Source organism: Phocoena phocoena, chromosome 14 (assembly GCF_963924675.1).
Source record: "Phocoena phocoena chromosome 14, mPhoPho1.1, whole genome shotgun sequence".
Classification (NCBI taxonomy): Eukaryota; Metazoa; Chordata; class Mammalia; order Artiodactyla; family Phocoenidae; genus Phocoena; species Phocoena phocoena.
The window spans coordinates 45,214,549-45,234,296 of NC_089232.1; positions in this window are offsets into that span (position 1 = coordinate 45,214,549).

Sequence of the window (19,748 nt, forward strand, 5' to 3'; positions counted from 1 at the left end):
TTTTAGTCATTCTGGTAAGTGTAAAGTGGTATCGATCTCATTTGTTATCATCATTGGCATTTCCCTGATTACTAATGAGATTGAAGATCTTTTCATATATTTATTAGTTTTTCAAGGCTCCTCTTTTATTAGCTGTGTATACCCGTTGCTCACTTTTCCATTGGGCTGTTGCCTTTTTCTTATTGATTTGTATTTCCTTCTATTTCGAGATACGAATCCTTTCTTCATCGAAAATATGAGTTGCAAATATGTTGTGCTTATTTTGCTTCTTGCTGGTGGATGTGGCTGTCGTCTTGTTGTAGTGGTAACAACTCAGACTTGGGTTTGGATGTGGGGATGGAGAGCAGGAGTTAGCTTTTCATCTGGCTTTGGTTTTTGGCTGTTCAGGTGGGTGCCACAGCATTCTTCACTAGCTCCAGCCCAGCTCACTGCAGTGCTGCAGTGAGATTTGGGGCCCAAGCTGCTGGTAAAGGGTTACTCGGTTTGTTTTTTTCTCTGTGTACCTCATAGGAAGGGGAGCGTTGTTTGGAAGAGCTTAGGATCCCAATGATCCTACACCTGTTTTTCATGGCTTCCTGCACATTCAAATCACCTGGGGAGGTTCTAAAAATAATATAGATAACCTGGCCTTACCACAGAACAATTAAATCAGAATTCTGAGGGTAGATTCCGGGGATCAATGTTTAAAAACTCTCCATGTGATTCTAACGTGCAGCCGGGGTGCTGAACCATGGCTTTGGACAAATACCGTCTTCACCACGTCCCATGAGTATTTCCAACACTTTGAAGTTAAAATCAAGACACCTGCCCTCATTAAGAATTATTAATTAGCAATGCGGAGAGGAGTTCTCTATGCAGATATGGAATAACTATTAACACATGTTCCTATCCCGTTGCGGAGCACAGGCTCCGGACGCGCAGGTTCAGCGACCGTGGCTCATGGGCCCAGCCGCTCCGCGGCATGTGGGATCTTCCCGGACCGGGGCACAAACCCGCGTCCCCTGCATCGGCAGGCGGACTCTCAAACACTGTGCCACCAGGGAAGCCCTAACACATGCATTTTTAAAAGGCCTAAGAGACCGATTATTATGTGATCCAGCAAAGCTTCCAAATCACATGCAGTGTCAAGGTCAGCGAGCTAGCGGGGTCTGTATTCTCACTCCCCGCTCCCTCCATTATTTGATGTTTGTTTTGGTCTTCTTGAAAGACAAAGATGCTCAGTCTGTAACATTTTTGCAGCTGAAAAGGTGGTCCCTGGAGCCTGAAGCCTTCATTTTATTCTGAGGTTTGCAATCGTGACCCCGAAGGATTTACAGTGTTTTTCTGTCCTGATTGCTACCTTCTGTATTTTCCAGTTGATCCCTCGACTCAAAATCCTCTCCACTATGTTGTGCTATGTTTTGGTTCCACAAAGGATTCTTTGGCTCTGACCACTTGAGATCCCATTCTCTAGGGCACCTGTGAACTTCCCTCAGCTGCAAAGCCTTTTTGAAGGTCAGGCTAAGATGCCTTCTGCAGACGTCACAGGGGAGAAGGAAGGCTCTTGGGAGATGCTGGGTCTAAGTGGACAAACTTTTCCAGATTTGCCTTTTAGGCCTTTGCATTCCTCTTTCCAGGGAAGAGGGATGAGATTTTCTTTTTGCATTGCCAGACTGTTCAAATGCAAACCCAGGGCTCCTTGGGGTAACTGGACTGTTTTGAAAAGGACACGTGCCTAAACTCTTGAAAGGAAATATCTGCTGAAAGGAACTACTAGGTACTCTCTCTGTACCATCAGAAACTCCCGGATCAATTATGGGAGGCCTGCATGTCACATTGTCCCCTCCACCCACCTCCCAGGTCTGCTGACTTATGGTCCATTCTTCACTATTCCTCCCTCAACAGCATTAATTTAAAATTTCTTTTTTTTTGAATTTTATTTTATTTTTTTATACAGCAGGTTCTTACTAGTTATCCATTTTATACATATTAGTGTATATATGTCAATCCCAATCTCCCAATTCATCCCACCACCACCCCACTTCGCCCCTGCCACTTCCCCCCTTGGTGTCCATATGTTTATTCTCTACATGTGTGTCTCTATTTCTGCCCTGCAAACTGGTTCATCTGTACCATTTTTCTAGGTTCCGCATATATGTGTTAATATACGATATTTGTTTTGCTCTTTCTGACTTACTTCACTCTGTATGATAGTCTCTATATCCACCCATGTCTCTACAAATGACCCAGTTTCGTTCCTTTTCATGGCTGAGTAATATTCCATTGTATATATGTGCTACATCTTCTTTATCCGTTAGTCTCAGCTACGCTATTGAGCCTCTTTCCATGCTGGGAGCGTTTTCCTTTACCTTGTGTTCCACTTCATCTCTTAATTCTTTTCTTAACTTAAAAAAAATGTCATTCTTTATCTCATGCTAATTGTTTGCTTTGAGACTTGGGTTTCCTTCAAAAGCTCTTTCTTGTACTCCTTTCGGAAGTTTTATCCCACTCTAACCATTGGTGTTATCTCGGAAGGATGGATCTAGAAGGAGAGAACAAGATTTTTCACTTTTTCTTCATAAAACTTTCTTATCTTTACTTTCTTAAAATGGGCACATATTGCTTCAGCAATTAAAAATATTTAAAAAATAAATTCAGTCACAAATAAAACTTTAAAAAGTGCATCCTTTGTTGGAATTTATGCAACCCCATGATACGTACATTTTATGATAAATGTACATGTACATATATACATATAAATATGTTCATGTTTATAAAGCACTTAGGACACCTCTGAGCACACAGTAAATAAACAAAAACAAATACGTGTGCCACCATTTAACAAAACAAAGGGTTTGCATTAAATCTGTAAGTGAAAGGAAATTCTGAGTTAGGGGTGAAAAGACAGTGCTTAGCCCAGTGTGGAGCCTATCGTGCTGCTGATGGATACATTCTCATGTTTTCTTTGTTCTCGTTTGAGAAACTGGAATGAGTTAAAAGCCAAGGAGCATGCTGAGGTTTAACTCATTCCATAGTTCCAAAGTGACACAAGCCAAGATTTAAAGCCAGACAGCCTGCCCAGGTTTTTAGTTCTTAGTGGAAGTTGTCTGTCTTTGATTGATTACACGGGACTGGGGGTTCTGAACACCTATCGTGACTGAACCAGAGGGCTGAATGCAGCCAGACAGATGGTTTGCTGCATTCCCCATATTTTTTCTGGTTCCGGTCAAAATGCTTGGATTTGAGTAGCTATGAGGTTGATCCAGGACTGCTTGGCTCATCCTGGACCCAGCATCCACTGCTGTGGCCCCAAACGATCTAGGCTACTTCCAGGCCAGACCAGGACATCCTGAACTTTGAGAATGACAGTAGGCTTCGGTCCCTGACCAGAGCTTTGGTCGTGTACAGAACTAGAGTTGGGCTCCAAGCTAAGATCCATTGGGGGTGGGAGGCAGGGTTAATCAGAAGCAGTAACAGGCGAGGTGATCTGAGACAGAATCCTACTCAGACTCCTGCCCAGCAGGGAGGTCAGGCTGGACCTGCTCTGCCCTCAGCTTGGTGGGCTCACCCAACTCTGGGTCAGCTATTGTTTTGACCCAGTTGAATTGGTGTCGCTGCTGCTCTTCTATCTTAAAGTTTTCCTTAAAGGTAACCAAAAATAGGATAAAATTGTATTTGCAATATATATTTTGCAAATAGATTTTTTCTGATCTTAATACCTTTTAGCTGCATTTCTTTTTTATTATAAAAAATTTCTGAATTGTAAGTAGACAAAAAAACTATATTAAGTGGTTACTTGGGTTGGAAATGGTGCTCTTGCTAAATTAAGAAAAAAAGTGTAACTTGCTTTTATTGGGATGAGAAATGCTACAGGGACTTGTGAAAAAGTACAGGGTCTTCTTTTGTGTTCTTAGGCACAAATTCAAAGAATTCAATTGTTCATGGATCAATAATGCTACAACTATTACGACTTCTGAGAGAATTCATCCTGCTGGGGTTTCTTTAAGGGAGAATATTTTTATGAGGCTTACTTTTTTTTTTTTTTTGTGGTACGCGGGCCTCTCACTGTTGTGGCCTTTCCTGTTGCGGAGCACAGGCTCCGGACACGCAGGCTCAGCGGCCATGGCTCACGGGCCCAGCCACTCCGCGGCATGTGGGATCTTCCCGGACCGGGGCACGAACCCGTGTCCCCTGCATCGGCAGGCGGACTCTCAACCACTGCGCCACTCATAGGGAAGCCCTATGAGTCTTACTTTGATGGGGGAGAAATAAGTGTGGATTTATGATTGCTTAGGGAGGCATAGTTCAGGAACTTTCCTAATGACTCCATTCAGAGTGAGGAGACAAGTCCAGCCCCTGGGACCACACGGTCATGTCCTTCTGGCTATTCTAGCTGCGGAGGGCAGTCCAGGAGCACCGCCTGTACAGCTGGTTAGGGTGGGGACCGGTCAGAAATACAAAGCGAAAGTACCAGAAGCTCCTGCCGTCCATGTCCCAGGCTTAAATTCTTACTTGGCTTGTTCAGCCTATTTTAGCCTCCCTGAATTGGTGCCCTTTGAGGATCTGGCTTTTCTAAAGGAATAGGAGTTTATTTTTAATGACTGCAAGACAAAATCAGTCGTGCTGGAAATTAATCGTATGCACGTTTAATATATAAGATATTTAAGCATGTCAGTTTTATTCTCATTTCAGTTCTTCAAAGACATATCTTGGCCAAAATATTGATTGTAATATTTTGACATGGCCTGGGTACTTCTAGATTTTATTAAGAACAGATGCACTCCTAGTTGGAGTGTGATTTCCCTTATAAGCTGTGTCTACCTGATAGCATAGCAGAGATTCAACAAATATTTGTTAAATAAATGAATAAAGAACAAAGGATAGATTCAGTTCTGTTCTGAAGAATTTATCAAGTGGCTTGTATGTGCATTTACTGAGTGCCTTTATCAGACACAAACAGCTGCCCCTAACTCTGGTCAGTCTCAACCTCACACTTGGTGTGTCATCCAAACAGGAGATCACCATCCTCCCCACCCCAATCTAATCAGTTATTCTGTGAGCACAACGTTAGGGTGAATTTCTACATATTAAACTGTGGAGTCATCATACCTATATCAGGGTTTCTCAACCTGGGCACGATTGACATATTGGACCAGATGGTTCTCAGTTGTGAGGACTGTCCAGAGCACTGTGGGATATTAGCAGCCTCCCTGGCCTCTATCCACCAGCTGCCGGTAGGACACACTTCCCTAGTTACGACAACAAAAACTGTTTCTAGATTGCCAAATGTCCTCTGGGGAAAAATCATGCTGAGTTGGAAACCATGAATCTGTATAAAAGAGTAATATATATTTATGCCACCTTAAGCAATACTAAAATGACAGAAAACCCCAATAACCACTTTTTGTTGTTGTTGTTCAGTGAAGGTGTTCTGTAACATTCTGCTGCAAGAAACACACACTGAAGGGACTTTTGTCTGAGAAGCAAGGCTTCTGTTTATGGGAATAATAAGTGTTGTTTTCGGGCAGAGGTTTGTGGTTATAAAACTTACGCGAAAGCCTATTTGACTTCTTTTGAAACAAAGTAATAAAAAAAAGAAGACCCAAAAGGTCATAATCCTAACTCTGATGAAGTTTAACAGTAATAAAATAAATAATTAATACAATAAAGAAAGGAATACCAGAAGGTAAGAATAGAAAACAAGTATCTCCCTCTTTCTGTTCCCCTCTCCCTTTCTCTTCCCAGAGCCCACCACTTTCAAGATTTTTCATTTCAGGAAAAAAAAAAAAGTTTACAGTAGGAAAATTTAAGCTTTGCTTTGGGAGAATTGGAATAGACAAAAGTTTCAACTAGTAGTGGAAACAGCGGGGGGTGACTTGAAGCTAAAGCCACTTCCGAACAACTCAGAAAGGAAGGCCTGGGCTTTGCTTTCATTAAAAGAGTTTGAGACTATTTATTACTTACCCTCCCTAGGAATGGATAGTCTTCTTTTTCTCATGGTGCACTGGCTGCAGAGTTTGGAAATTCAGCTGGTTTTAGTTTAAATCTGATCAAGTCTTCTCTCAGAGAGCGAGCTAGCTGAGATGGGATTGTTGGCGAAGGGCTCTGTCCCGTCTTTGTCAAGGCTGACCTGCTGTGGCAGTGCCAGGGGCTCATTTACTGCCTTTTTCCTCAGTATACAGGGCGCCCACTCTTCCACTGCACTATCGGGTTGTTCTGGAGAGAACAATCCGGACTTTGTCCTGCTGCTGAGGTCCGTGAATGGACACGGGTTTCTGGTGAAATGGGGGCCCAGCTGTTCAGTAGTTGCTGTCCTCTCCTTAAGACGTGCCTGTGGATTTCAGCCACTTTCCTTAATGAGTCTGCTCTTCAGAAAAGTCCTGAATGTCTTTGATGTCCTGAGCACTTGTGGCTCTTTATCTGAAAACGTAGATATTACGAAGAATTTCTTATCATTCTCTAAAGCATACTTTTCATCCAGTGAATGAATCTCTTTATGTGTCCCAGCCACTAACACCCTGAAGTTCAGAGGCATACAAGCAAAAAGAGACATTTGTATGAGGAACAAAATATTTCAGGACAACAGAATTTTTTATTATTTGTGAACTTTCATGACATTTCCCCTCTTAACATAGTACCAATTTTTTATTGACTTACTCATGCAGCTGCAGACATTAATTAACTAAGCAACAACGGTATGCAAGAGACTTTGTTGGGCACAGTGTGAGATCCAGGGGTCCCTGGGAGGGAGATCAGAGTGGCTAAGAGTTCAAATTTGGCAATCCGAACACTTGTCCGCTTTGCCCTTCTGGGCTATGTGATCTTCAGCAAGTCACTTAGCCTCTCCCAGCCTCAGAGTCCACATCTGAAAAATCAGAATAATAACAGAATCTACTTTATAGGGCTATTGTGAGAATTAGTTGAGATATGCTGGCAAAGCACATACTGCCAAGCATAAGCATCTTCTCATTGCTCATTTGATGTTCATTTAAAAAAGAAAGCAATTTGTAGACCAGAATGGAAAAAAGACATTTATGCTCATAATTATATCATAGGTGGTAAAGAACCACACATGCTAGGAGAAGTAGAAAGGAGGGTGTATCCGCAGACTAAGTAATGCCAGCTATTGTGACACACAAGCCCCAAGCCTGTGGTTTAACATGGTAGGGATGACTTTTGAGTTTACCTCTCCTCCAAGTGACTCAGGGATCCTTGCTCCTTCCATCTTGTAGCCTTCTAGAGCTTCAGTATCATTCACTTCAAAGTATGTAGGAAAAAGGACAAAGAAAGTAGGAAGGTGAGTAGGAAAAAGGAGGATGTGTGTGTGAAATACTGCTTGGGATGTTTTGTAGCTAGGCTTGTCTATTAGTTATCTATTGTTGTGTGACAAATTGCTCCAAACTTAAACAGCTTAAAACAACTCATAATCTCATTGGTCAGGAATTCTAGAGCAGCTTACCTGGGTGGTTCTAGCTTTGGGTCTCTCATGAGGCTGCAGTCAAGATTTGGCTGGGCTGCAGTCATCAGAAGACTTGAATGAGGTTGGAGGATCCTGTTCCGAGACAGCTTACTCACATGGCTCCTGGCAGAATGTCTCAGTTCCTTGCCATGTGGACCTTTCCATTGGGCTGTCAGAGTGTTCTTACAACATGGCAGCTGGTTTCCCCCAGAGCCAGGGATCTGAGAGAGAGCAAAAAGGAAGCCCTAATGCTTGTTATGATCTAGTCACAGGAGTCTCATGCTGCCATTTTTGCTATATTTGTTCACTAAAAGAGAATCACTCCGTCCAACCCACACTCAAGGGGAGAGGAATTAAGCTCCAGTTCTTGAAAGGAGGAGTATTGAAGAATTTGTGGGCCAAATATATATAGAGCACAGAGCTCCTGAAACCCTTGGAATTTCCTAAGTGATGAGAGCAGAGAAAAGTGAAAGGAGTGTCTTTTGTTATTTATAAGAAGCCCCTTTCAACCACACCTGAGCTTATTTTAATTTTTAATGTGGTGTTTTTTTGAAAGCCACTAAAGATGAGGGGTTGGTTGCCAGGGGAACCAACTTTCAGCCCCATTCCTTACAACCTCCAGTTAAGGGAGAAGGGCTAGAGGTTGCGTTAATCACCAATCATGCCTATATGATAGAAGCATCCATAAAAGTCCCTAAAGTATGGGGTTCAGAGAGCTTCCTGATTGGTGAACACATCCATGTACTAGGAGGGTGGTACTGCCCAACTCCATGGGGACAGAAACTCTTATGCTTGGGACCCTTCCAGACCTTGCTCTATGTATCTCTTGATCTGTCTATTCATCTATTTCATTTATAATATAATAAACTGGTAAATGTAAGTAAGTGTTTCCCTGAGTTCTATGAAGCATTCTAGCAAATTATCAAACCCGAGGAGGGGGTCATGAGAACCCCAATTTATAGCCAGTCCATCAGAAGTGCAGGTGATAACTGGGGACATGCAATTGGTATCTGAAGTAAGAGGGCAGTTTGTGGGACTGAATGCTAACTCCAGGTAGATGGTGTCAGAACTGGTCAAATTGCACGATGCCCAGCTGTGTTGGAGAATTGGTTGGTGTGGGGATAAAACCCACACACATGGTCACAGATGTGAGTAAAGTAGAGGAAAACAAGTTTTCTAATTCTAAACAAGCTTCTAATTCCTTCTTTGCTCCTCAATAGTTGTGTATCTTCAGGCAATTTACTTAGTCCCTTTCAGTCTCAGTTTCTTCATCTGTATAGTGGGAACAATTATATCCCTTTGAACTGGTATTAGGAGGATTTGAGAAAACATGCATAAAATATTTAGGGCAGCAAACGATAGCTCCAAGGATCAATGGAGCCTTTTTATGGTGAAGGAAGAAACAGGCTGAGAGAGTTTTTAACAACTTGCTCAAAATAACATAGGAAATTATTGGATTGGCCAAAAAGTTCATCCGGGTTCTTCCGTGAAGATGTTATGGAAAAACTCAAATGAAATTTTCAGCCAACCCAATAGTTAGGAAATAGATGAGAAACTCACATTAGAACCTCACAGGGGCTTCCCTGGTGGTGCAGTGGTTAAGAATCCATCTGCCAATGCAGGGGACATGGGTTCAAGCCCTGGTCCAGGGAGATCCCATATGCCGTGGAGCAACTAAGCCCGTGAGCCACAACTACTGAGCTGGCGCTCTAGAGCCTCCAAGCCACAACTACTGAAGCCCGTATGCCACAACTACTGAAGCACACGTCCCTAGAGCCTGTGCTCTGCAATGAGAAGCCACCACAATGAGAAGCCCATGCACTGCAACAAAGAGTAGCCCCCGCTCACCACAACTAGAGAAAGCCTGTGCACAGCAACAAAGACCCAACACAGCCACAAATAAATAGATAGATAAATATAAAGAATCTCACATGAACAAAGGCATAGAGGTCAGAAATATCACCTGGGCCTGGACCAGAGGTGGCAGAGGAGGGTTTGGGCAGAGCAGGGCGAGGCAATAGCAGCCCTTGAAAGCAGGAGAGGAGCTTGAGATCGAAGCGCCTTAATTCTCGGGCAGCGTGGTGGTTTATGCAAACGTATTCTGAGATTTGGTTGCAAATAGGTGAATGATTAATACAATAGACTTTGAATCAGGACTAGGAATACGGTCATTCAGCCACCATGCTCAGTGGAGAAAGATCTACTAAAAAGCACCCGAGGATTTTCATCGTTCTCAATCTGTAGTCAGGGAAACAAGGAGACTAAAAAAGATATCACCAAAGAAACACTGTTTTGAAAATATCTATAAGGGAAAGAGGGGAACCAGCTACGTATTCTGTGCCCACATTCCCATGGCAGCACACGTCTATAGGGGTGATTACACCCAGAGGCATGGGCATAATCGTGTTGGGGGGGCAGGTGTGGATGACCCACACCTAGTTCACATGATGTTGCAGTTGGGAGGGAGGGTATAAGAACATGGTCCCATGTAGTATCCACAGGTGGATGAGGACTCCCCAGGGGCTTTCTTTTTCTTCTGAAAACCCCCAAATTTACACTCAAGCCCACACTTCTTTTCTGAGCTCCAGATCTAAATCCGACCTGCTTAGCAGACATTTTTATTTGGATGTCACACGGACACCTCAAACTTCACATCCAAATCCAAAATCATGATGAAGAACATTTTCCTTCTTAAACTGATTTTTTTGATTTTTATTTTTTATTGAAGTATAGTTGACTTACAATGTTGTATTAATTACTGCCGTTCAGCAAAGTGATTCAGTTATACATACATATACACTCATTTTTAATATTCTTTTCCATTATGGTTTATCATAGGATATTGAATATAGTTCCCTGTGTACAGTAGGACCTTGTTGTTTATCCATTCTATATATAATAGCTTACATCTGCTAATCCCAACCTCCCACTCCACCCCTCTCCCAGCCACCTTCCCCTTGGCAACCACGAGGCTGTTCTCTAAGTCTGTGATTCTCTTTCTGTTTCATAAATAGGTTCATTTGTGTCATATTTTAGATTCCACATGTAAGTGATATCATATGATATTTGTTTTTCTCTTACTGACTTCACTTAGTATGATAATCTCTAGTTGCATCCTTGTTGCTGCAAATGGCATAATTTCGTTCTTTTTTATGGCTGAGTTTAAACCGATTTTTACTCGAATCTTCAGCATCTTAGTAAATGACACCACATCCATTCAGGTGTTCACTCTAAAAACCTGGACGTTGTTTATGTTCCTCCTTCTGCTTCACCAAGTCCTGTGTTCTCATACCCTGGATGGAAGCAGCAGTCCTTTTATAACCTAATCTCAGAGGTGACATACCATCCCTTCTGCTGTGTTCGATTTGTTAGAAGTGAGTCATTAAACCCAGACCACATTCAGGGAAAGGGGATTCCACATTTGGGGGCCATCTCAGAGGCTGCCCACAATATCCACCACTGTTGGAGCAGGCTTGGTGGCAACTGCTCTGATCCTTCTATGGTGCTCCACGCCCTGCCAAGGTCTTCTCTCCTCACATCTGCAAGGCCTAGTGGAATCCTGCTTCTTCTGGATTCCAGTGCTTGGCAGGCCTAACAATGACCTGCTGAACTGAATTGAATTGTTCTCTCTAAGCCATGGTCAGGATGTATAAACAGTGCTGATGGTTGGGACTGAACTCAGGAGCTTTTTGAGCTTTATCTCTTATGGCAACTGAGCTGTGGAGTAGCATCTCAGAGGTCATTTTGGGTCAATATAGGAAATAGCTGGACTCTGGGATCTTGAATGTGTGCATATGGAAGGTGTCCTGGGTGGGGGTGGGGTAGGCAGTGCGTTGTCATGGAAGGAACTGATGACATGGGGTCAGATGGACTTTGGAATCCAGCCTTAGTACTAACTCACTGTGGGGCCTTTGGCAGTTTGTCTCATCAGTACGTTAGTGTCTGAGATTCATCACCAAAAGAAATGCTAAAATCTACCTTTAGTGGTGTTGCGAGAATCAAAGGAAGCATCTGGCATGTGGGAGACAGCACATTTATTTCCCTTCTCTCTCTTCTCTTGCCAATAAGAGAGTCTCAAACTTTAGAGTACGAGCCACCTGGGAGATGCAGGCCTTGCCTTACCGGCAAGAATCTGAGCCAGGAGCCTGCAAACGGGACCCAGAAATCAGCATATTTAAATAGGGCCACAGGTGATCTGATGAGTTGATCGGACAACCACACATTGAAAAACATTGTCCTGGAGGACACTGAACTAGAGAAGAAAATAGAAGTCAAAGGATAAGATCTCAGATGAATAGCAGGGGTCTTTTTCTGGCTATTTTATTATCCAGGTGGATGAGGAGGGGTTGTTAGGAGCAGCCAGACTACTTTCCAGAGATGTCGGTCACAGTGGCCTGAGGCCAGCAAACCACATTTATAGCAAAAGCCTGCTTTTTCAGATGAATCAATGTAATCTTCTTGTGTAAGGCCAAGGAAACTGAGGGCCATGGAAATTGTGCTTTACCCAAATCCATAGATGTTCATTCATTTGTTGCTTGATTGGTTCATGTATTCATTCATGAAATGAATTGCCTGTTACACGAAGCTTACATAAAAGTACAGTACGTGTTCTCTGCACTCAAAAACAGATGTTAAATGTAACAATTTGAATCTCTACAAAGGATAACAGTACAGAATGCGAGGAAAGTATAAACTGGGCAGTAGAAGTAACAAGTTCTATAGCTGCAGGAATACAGGAGATGTGGGTCCAAAAAGGTTTACTGGAGCCCTTGGCAACCAGGTTGGGACTTGAAAAGGGGGTTTGATTTGAATAGACAGAGCAGAAGGAGGGCATTTCAGCTTTCTCCTTTCATTGAGTACCTGTTTTTTGTGTATTGTTTTGTGAGTTATCGCATATCCTTTAGTCTGTTTTTAGACGTGTTACTACATTTTGTTGTTATTCAAACTTTATTGTTAATTATCTATTCTATTTTGGGGGAAAGCTGGGCACTCCTTTATTTTTTCTTTCTAGACAATTTTTTGGGTAATTTCACCTGCATATTTTCCCAAGTACATTTTAGAATGAATTTCTGATGTTCTAAAAAAAAAATCCATTAGCATGTATAAAGCATCTGATGTGATCAATTAATTAAGGAAGAATTAAAATTGCTCTAATACATAGTTTTCCTGTTTAAAAACTTTTTAAACTGCTTTCAGGCTTGGCTAGGTGCAGGCCTAGCCTGCTGGATAAGCGTGTGCAGCCACAAAGCATGTGAGGCTGAGATTTTTCTCAAGAATGAGTCGCACTGTTTATCCAACCTTGGTGACCCAGAGGAATAGTATCACCACAAAGCCAGGAGAGTTCTATCTCTAGAACTTTCTGCCCCACAATGACAACCCTAATTTACAGGATTAGACTACGGACTGTTACCAGGCACCAGAATGATAAAGTGTGTCGCCCAGCCTGATTCTCAAATCAGGTAAAAAGAAAAAGAGAGGCAAGTTCAGCCTGTGTCCTGAGGCTGCCTGGCTCTGCAGGTCTCCCTAAAGTGCTCTGGTCAATTACCTGGGTATCCGTGGAGACGCTTGTTAAAGAGAAAAAGGACTGACATGTATTTAGCTCCTGTTATGTGCCAAGTGTTTTACAAATGTCAGTCTTTAAACCTCACAGCTGCTCTGTGTTTAGGTATACTCTCTACCTCCTTTTCCTCTTTCTTCTTCCAACAATCCCATAGGTAATACATATTATTAAATTAAGAGTTAAAGGTTAATTAAATTGGCACAGAGCAGTCACTGATCTATTTGACTCCAATGTCTATGCCTTTCTTCATCTACTGCACTATTCAGCCCCAACACCAAGCCCAAGAAGGCACAAATACAGACAGACATCAGTGTACAAACACCTGTCTACATATAAACAGACATATGTATTGTCCAAAACACTGGGAGATCTGAGCTGTCATTAAGGAAATAATGACTGAGTTTTCCAGGAGAAAGAATATGCATAAAATCTTGCAATGTGGTGGTCTCAGGAGTGTGCTGGAGCCGCCTTGTACTGGCTTGCAAGCGTCGGTTGTTAAATTTTCAGGAATTTTGTGAGCTTGTTGTTAAGCCCAGCCATTATTAGAAATATATTTATATAAACTTACAATTAAATAAATTTTATTAAAACAAATGTCATTCTTACAACTCAGTGCTTCCTAATATTTTATTACACTTTACTTTACACTTGGAGGTAGAAGTACTGTATAACAGTATGCTGCTATGCACACTGCCTTCCAGCTGACATTCAGTGACATTTTGTTGGTAGTTTGAGTTTGGCCATGGGAATTGTAGCCACACTGTGGAAATCAGTAAATATTACCAACCAGGGCATAGTTTCTCCAGGAGCCAGTCGTTATACATTCACCAACACACCACTGGGCAGTCCCCCTACAGGTGTTGTCATGAAATAAACAATCTGCAAGGACTAATGAATATCTTCCGTAAGCCCACTAGTGCCAGCCGCTCAATAGAGACTTGGTTGGGAAGTCAGAAAAAACAAGGTCTGTTGGAATGTTGGTGGGCTGAGTAGTAAAGACTTGTTCTTTCACAAAATTGTGGCACAAAGCCTCTTGTGTGAGCTTGACAGTGACCCTGAAAGGTACAGCCTTTGCCCTCAAGGAAAACCAAGCCTAATTTCTTGTGCTTACAGTGACAGAAGCCCTGGAGTGTGTCTAATGCTTTTTCCAGAATACTCTTCTTCCTGGGCCTCAGTGCTAATGGCCAAGAGAGGGCAGCCCGGGCTGGTGAGGTGTGTGGACACACACACACAGCAGGTTGTGGAACATGGTATCTGGCTGGCTTTCTTTAACTCACTCTGTATGATTCCTGATTCTGAGCACTGCCAGCCCATTGCCCCAGGGTGTAGGGTGTGTACACTGTTTTATTCTAGGCAACCTTCACAAAAGGTCAGATTTACCTTCATGGGAATAAGGTATCTGGAAATGAGTAATTCAGAATAATTGGGAAGAGGTTCAGAAACAAAACTCATGGCCTCAAATGTAAAATCATTCCTCTACTCTAGTGCCAAGAGAAGGAACCATAAAGTAAGTTTGAAATTTTAAGGTAAATATGGTCTTAGGGAATCTCAAACTTGGTGGGTCAATACCCATGACAGGAATATAGGTAAGATTTCTTTGGATAGTATTTCTCTTCTTCAATTATTTTTGTAAAAAAAAAAAATTAGAAAGTGACTCATGTTACTGTAAAAATTTTAAACAGTATTCAAGATTATAAAGCTAAAAAGGGAGTTGCCTCTTTATCCCAACTTTCCTGGGATAATCACAATGATGTGTATCCTTCCAGAACTTTATCTACACACACACACACACACACACACACACACACAAACTCATCTACATGATTTGAAAATTTTTAGGTAAAAATTTGGATCATGCTCTCTGTATAAATAGTTTGGTGCCTTGTTCAGTTCACAACATATCTTAGAGATCTAACCCATGCTTTGGGTGTACATTAGAGAATTCAGTTGTGTCAACAGCTCTCTATTGAAGAACATTGACGTTTTCTTCAATGATTTGCAACTAAAATAATATAGTAAATAAGCATCCTTATAAATACGCTCCTGTTAACTTGTGTAGATATGTCTGTAGGACAGCTACCAAGGAATAAAATTGTAGGGTCAAACTGTATGTGCATCTACACTTTCGATTTTATCAAATTGCCCTTCCAAAGAGTTGTACCTGTTTATACTCCCACAACCTTATGGTAAAGTACCTTTCCTCCCCCATCCTTACCAACACTTTATATGAACAATCTTAAATTTTGGTCCAACTCAGGTGAAAACTTGTGCCTTGTACTTATTTTATAATTATTTGACATTGTTTTCACATTTTTTTGTATTTCTTCTTTGAATTTCCTGTTCATGCCCTTTGCCCATTTTCCTCTTTATTTGAATGACTTTATTTTACTGATTTGTATGAGTTCTTTATATAGAACTTTTTAGATCCTTATATATTAGGGAATATATTAATATTTCATTATATGTTACAAATATTTTCTCTCTTCCGTTTATCTTTTAACTTTATTAGAGCTATATTTTTGGCCATGTTAACATTCTTTTGTAGAAAAATCTGATCTGTTCCTTCTGGCTTCTGGGTTTGGGGGTCTTGTTTTGGATATTTTTTAAAGGCTGGTAAGGTAAGGGAAAGCCTTAAGGAGAAGCCTTGAAAGCCTGACTAATGTCAAAAAAGAATAACTAGCATTTACTTAATACTTTACTAGATATTCTATTATATGCAGAAGCAAAACCTCAAAAAATGATTTTCCAGTAAGATTAAGAAATGTATTTTCACAGATCAGGAAAGAAAATGATGCAGGGTAGAAAGCTGCTGTAAACATGTATGGGAATGGAGTAAGGGAGGTAAATGGGAAACGGAAAGGGTGCCTTGATGTACGCGTTTCATCGTTCGCTCTGGAGCCAAAATTTAGCACTGGCTTATTCTGCCTTTATTTGCCACGTAAAAAGAAAAGAAAGAGAATTAGAAATCTGTCAAGTGCTCTGTGTTTGAAAAGTGACCACTATATTTAAGGCCAGGTCTATCCCAGTTTTCCCTTTCTAACACACGTTTAGAATAATGTGTATGACATTCCTCTAAAGGGACCAAAATGGGAGCTGGTTGCCGCTTAAGTTCTTTAAATGGAAACAAACAATGCTGTTTTTCTGGAAGGAATTAGTCATTCTCTGAGAAACCTAGGGCATGTTTATTGGTTCGCTAAGCATTATTTTGTCTTTACTTAAAATATTTAAATCCGTATGCTCCTTTTGCCCTGAGATAGTTTTTCTTTTTACTTGAACTCCCATCAATGACCAAAGCAACCGTGAATGTACCAGCAATTATTAACTATCATTCCTCAACCAGATAACTCAAATCTAATTATTCAGAATACCTTGTTTTAAATAGGACTCTCAGTACATGGGTATATAATTGCTTGAAATATCTCATAATAGAACGAGAAAAAAGAAAAGAAGAAAAGACATTCATTTTCAACATTTTAGGATCCCATCTGTAAGAATTACAGTGTAGAGCAACGAATGCTCAGACAAGACTGTAAAAGCAGTTACTATGGAGAGTATTGAGGATAAGAAAAAAAGAGCATTGCAGGAGGCAGGCTGCATAGTAAAATACAAGTTAAGATAATTGGACAGGAAGCAAAAAAACCAATACTTCTGATGCCAGGTGTCTATATGCCATTGCCTAGACAATGGGCAATAAAGAAAGTGAACTTGCTGTCTGACACCCAGAATTAAGTACGACCTCATGGGCATTCCTGAGACTTGATGTGGAGACTCGATGATAGGAATGGAAGGATAAACGTTGTCCAAGAGACAGAGACTATTAGGAAGATAAATATATGAGTAGAAATTCAAAAACTGAGGTCAGGACCATGCTGGAGAATATCTGGGTACAGACAAGGGGAGAGAGGGTCAGAAACAGCCCAGAGGTGGGCACCACCCACCCAACTTATTGGGCAACCTGAACTGTTTGACCATTATACTGAGTCTCCTCCAGCCCATAGACATAGGTGTAGGTCGCAGATGCCATACTAAGGAGTTCTGTCTCTACTCGGTGGAGAACCACCTAAATTTTTGAGGGGAAGGTGGCCTGTTGGGGGTTATATTTTAAGAAGACAGGGTGGAGATTATTCTCTGAACTAGGGCAGCAGCAGTGGATATCCTAGAAGCATTGATACATACATATTGTATGCCAGGCAGGCTGCACAGTGGGCCCTGGAGATGCAGAGTGTAGAGACAAACATCAAGTGCGTGCTACAAAGTGACATGCAAACTGGGAAACAATGGGATGTACGGGAAGGAACAGTTTGTTCTGCTGGGGGCTGGTTGAGGGGCCGCTTCAGAGAGGGTGATATCTGAGCTAGGCCTTGGAAGAATAAAAAAATGTTACAGACGTGGGGGAGGTGTGAAGGTGTGGGCGGTCCAGGCACAGGGAACAGTGTGGATAAAGGCACAGAAGCATGAACATGCCTGGCATATTCTGGAAAGAGTGAGTAGCTCCAGGTGTGAGCACAGGGCATTGGGCTGGGGCCTGGGTGGCTGGAGAGAGGCGGCCTGGCTGTGAAGATCCTGTAAGGCCTTCTGGCAGCAGTGGGGAGCTTTTAGAGGGTTTTCAGCAAGGCTGAGACTGCTCGGACTTAGGTGAATCTGCAAAGACCAAATCTGGCCAGAGTGCAGAGTGCATGGGCTATGAGAAGTTAAAGGCAGGCAGGTCAGTTAAGAAAGCATTGCCTGTAGATGAGTGAGTGCTAAGTCCTGAGCTAAGTAAGGCAGAGGTAATGGAAATAGAAAACAGGAAACAGATGGATGAAATAGGACTTGGTGACTAACTAGAGATGGAACATGAAAGTTTCTGACCCATTGGGTAACCTATGATCCATTAACTTAAAGGCAGAAATAAGGGAGGGGGAACATAGGGGGCAGGGGTGAGTCTGATCTGGGACATGATGAGTGTTCCAGTTATCTCTCGCAGCACAATAAATGACTCCAAACGTAGTGGCAAACGATAATGATCATTTTATTATACTGTGGACATGGCTCATGTCTGTTCCCTATCTGGAGCCTCCGCTGGAGACTGGGGATGACTCAGGACAGGAAGGCTGGGACACCCTCCAGATGGCTGGGACAGGAAGAGCTAGAGTGGCAGGAGCCGCTTCCAAGTTGAGTTTTTCATTCATGTATCTGGCACCTCAGTGGAGAAGACTGGAAGGCTGGGCTCAGCCCAGGCTGGTGGAATACCCGCATGCAGCCTTCCCTGCACAGCAGCCTTGGGGAAGTCAAACTTCTTACATGGTGGCTTACTGTGGACAATGGCCTTTTATGACCTAGCCTTAGAAGTCTGAAGCATTCCACATGCATCATCTCATTTATTCCTCACTAGGACCATCTGATGTAGCTGTTTGGTTATCATCATCTAACAGATGAAGGAATGAGAGGTTAGGTGACATTCTCAAGGTCACACAGCTGGAAGGTGACTGAGCTGGAACTCGGAAACCTGCTCTGCTGCTTCCCTAGACTCAGCTCTTCCCACGGCAGCCAGCACAGCTGCTCCCCAAGTAAGAGCTCACTCCCGCGCCCACCCACACTGTGGGATTAGCTTCCTGGCAAAGCCGCTGTGTTTCTGGCACTGATGTCGTCCTCCCGGGAGACGCTGCTGGAGACGCCGCCGTGGCTACCTCGGCCCTCGCCCACGACCGGCATGTCTGAAATTTACTAGAGGCGAGAAGCTGACAACTGTGACAGCAGGTGTGGCTCCTGCAGGCACCCGGCCTCCCTGCTTGAAACCTCCAGACTGTCGCATTTGCTCTGGCATGGGGGTAGGGTGAAGCCAATAGGAACTGGGGATTGGACGCATCAACGTACTCTCTGCTCCCTCCGGACCCAGCACCAGAGCAGATGCCAGGCCCAGGTGTCCCTGACCCCTTTTCAAGCATAGATGGCTGTGGAGGTTAGGGGTGCTGAATAAGATAGGCCTGCCTTTCCCCTAAAAACCCAACATAAGCCAGCACCCTGGGGAAGGCTGGCAGCCCCCAGTGGTGGTCGCAGCTGGGTGGTACCTCTCACTCCCTGGGGGCTGCGGCCCAGCTTATACTTCTCCCAGTCTCAACCCACCCCATCTTCCTATTTGGAGGGCTCAAAATCGGACAAGGAAATATTCCAGAACAGTGAGGGGTTTTCTCTTCCTCCTTCAATAGCCTAAAACATGGATGCATCTGTGAGAAAATGAATCTCTCAGCCCAGCAGAGACCCTGAAACCGTGGGGAAAGGAATAACAATGTCCGCTGCTTTCTGTTAAAGGTCACCCTCTAGGCCCTGAGGAATTTTTCCTGAATTACAAAGGAGGAACAGATCAAATGCCTGTCATAACACACTTCGGAAAACAAGGAGCAACCAGAAGTTTCCATTCATCTAAGGAATCTTTGAAAATCCTGCCTTGGGTGGAGTGACATTTGGTAACAATAAAAACAGTTCCCTTGGCAGGCGGCCCTGGGTACGGCCAGAGCTGACCGGTGGACTGTCCCTCCAGGGATTGGGCCTCACCTCTCAAGGCTTTCAGGAAGTTCCCAAGAACGTCAGGAACCCTGTCTGGTCTTGCTGAGTCCCAGCCCACCCTCCACCCAGGCTTCCTCTCCACCCACATCACAAGGGAAGGGGCCTTTGAAACAGAACTTTTTTTTCTTCTAAAGCCCAGTGGGGCTACTTCACCTTTCCCCACAGTTTCAGCTGCCTAGGAGGGGTCACCAGGCAGAACTCTCT